Raw genomic sequence first — 2,723 nt, 5'->3', positions numbered from 1 at the left:
TGTTCTCTAGTGTTCACCATGGGGTCCAGCAGTCTAACTTTGGGGAGCTGTTCTCTAGTGTTCACCATGGGGTCCAGCAGTCTAACTTTGGGGAGTTGTTCTCTAGTGTTCACTGTGGGATCCAGCAGTCTAACCTGAGTTATCAAGTTGCACAGCAAGTACTCTATCTGCTGAGCCATCTTGCTGGGCCCACACTGCATGGTTTATATCTATAAATCTATACACATTCTCAAAAAGAAGGATAGAGAAAAACCTTTTCTTTATATAATACTAGATAATCTAGAATGTTGGATAAGAAAAAAGTCACCAATTTGTAATCATAACGCTACTTACAAATATAATGACTGGTTATCAGGATACAACAATCATTAGTGGACAGGTGCTGGTGCCGCGTGGCCCCCGCGGTGCTGGTGCCGCATGGCCCCCGAGGTGCTGGTGTTATGTACATTCTGAGGTGATGGATTGGAACATGCAGTGCACACCCGTGTGAAGTTCTTGCTGGAAATGTTTGACCTGAGGCTAATGAGGAGGAAATGACTGGGCAACCCCAGGACGTGGAGTTATTAGATCATAGGTCTTATGTCATGAATAAAGGGATACGGATGAAGGGTTCTGGAATGAGAGAACTAAAGCGAGGGCAGCCAACTGTAATTCTGTGAACTTTAATTGGATCCTAGATCAGAGGGAAGAAAAAAGAAGCCTACATAAAAGTGATTTGGAGAACATCAGGGGAAATTTGAGTGTGGACAACTGAAGTGATTAAAACGTTTGGGAGTCCTGGTGTGCAGGAAAGAATGTCTTTACGAGAAGCTTGCTAGAGAATCTGAAAATAACATGTATGACGGTTGCAAACCCAGACTTAGATGCGTCTTTGCTTGTGTGTGTGTGCATGGATGTGTACATGTGCATATGTGTAGAGGCCTGATATCGACCTCAAATGTCTTCCTTGATCAGCCTGCTTCGTTCATATATATATATATGAATATATATAGGCAAATTCCCTCCATGAGGTAGCTTGATGTTTTTATTCCCTGTCTTTATCCCCTGCCATGATGGAATTACAGGCAGACTGTTAAACACACCTTCATGGGTTCTGGGGATCTGAATTCCAGTCCTCAAGCTTGTGTAGCAAGGTCTTAACCCACTGAGCCATCAGAGAGATAGCAGCAGTTCTGCGGTAAGCCACAGTGAACCAATACACAATAATACACTGGCCACAATCAAACACCATCACCTGACTCACACTTAGACAGACATCGCTGGCATTGTGCCTCCCCTGAAGTGTGTGCATTCTAGTCTGTGTGGCTGCCAATCATTCCAGCCTAGGTGCTAAGAATCCCCCAGAAACCCCTGCCTGGAGGCTCCGGCTCCCCTACAGCAGTAAGAGATCCAGGGGAACTGTCCAGCAGCAAAAACTTCCTGAAGTCCAGCCTGAAGCAACCTATGAAGTCCATACAAGAGTAGGGCTCCCCCTACTGCAAGTGCCCGGAACTGAGGAAGAGGGATCAGCTATGACTGGATGGGTGAGCAGACTGACTTTGGTGTGGAGGAGGAAACCTTAGGGCTGGGGTAAAGGGGCTGAGGAAGGAGTGGCAGGTGCGAAAGCAGCCTCAAGGCATTCTGGGGGGCTGTGTGTGTAGGTGTTGTTCTCTGCAACTGCTCTTAGTTTTGAAATCGGGTTTTCTAAGCGATGGAAAGATGAAGCCCTCAGGATTTAGCCTGTGCTCACTTGCAATCTCCCTGCTGCTGCCTCCCCTGGACCAGCCACTGTGGCATCTTCTGGTTTGCACGGTCTTTCTTCTCCACTCTCTTCATAGCAGGCTTGTGGCCAGGCACTCTGTACTGGGAACCAGTTTGAGCTGGTGACATCCCTACATTTGTCTTTGTTCCTCTCCAATCAGCATTCCTGGCAAGAAGGTGGTGATATTCGCGGGCACTGTGTATCCAGGGGCTAGGATAGCGGAGCAAAGGGACTCGGTTTCTGGCCATCTGTCTAGAGGATGGCAGGCCAAGACGTGGGATGGGGTCACCAGAAGGGTTGTGCTTTCCCGTGCCAGAGCTCAGTGTTAAATGACAAATGAAAAATTGCCATGGGCAGGGAGAGGGGACATCCATAGAAGAAAGTTTTTATTCTGCCTTTTGACTCAGGCTTGAATTTTTGTTCTTCACTGGGCTTCACAAATATGTAGCCAGCTCAGACCACAAAGGCAGGTGTCAGAGCCAACCTACTACACACTCAAGAGGCAATTCTAGAAACTGCTTTGTTGGAAGAGCAAGATGAGTGGGGAGAAGAGGATCCACAGGGCTTTTGGGCAGGTAATTTCTCCTTCTCCAGTGTCCTAGATACACAAGAGGCTCAGCTTCTCCCCTGAATCTAAAATAGTCAAGTGGCTGGGGCATCAAGGAATAGCGATGTGAAATTTATACCAGTCTGTGAACTCCCTGATGGTGTAACCACCCAGAACTCCCCAGGCCTTCTCTAAGTAACCAAAAATTGTGATGAAAGCAGCCACACAGGTGCCTCTGAAGCTCTGTGCCTCGGCCTTTCCAGAGGAAGGAGGCAGAAAGAAACACAGGATTGAGGAGGATGGAATGCCTGGGAGACACAAGGTGCAGCCAGCTGGATGCCCTGACAGTGACCCACACTGGAGATACCCGCCATCCTGACAGTGACCCGCACTGGAGATACCCGCCATCCTGACAGTGACCCGCACTGGAGATAC

The 2,723-nt window shown here is 48.2% G+C and overlaps 1 protein-coding gene across 1 annotated transcript in view; it reads left to right on the top strand.

Moving 5' to 3' along the window:
* LOC101995212 (collagen alpha-6(VI) chain) overlaps nt 1-2,723 on the top strand; it is a 102,721-nt gene that overhangs the window by 91,307 nt on the left and 8,691 nt on the right. The gene's annotated exons all lie outside the window — the stretch shown is intronic.

Source organism: Microtus ochrogaster, unplaced genomic scaffold (assembly GCF_000317375.1).
Source record: "Microtus ochrogaster isolate Prairie Vole_2 unplaced genomic scaffold, MicOch1.0 UNK33, whole genome shotgun sequence".
Classification (NCBI taxonomy): Eukaryota; Metazoa; Chordata; class Mammalia; order Rodentia; family Cricetidae; genus Microtus; species Microtus ochrogaster.
Note: the sequence above shows the minus strand (reverse complement) of the source record. Positions and strands in the feature narration are given on the sequence as shown.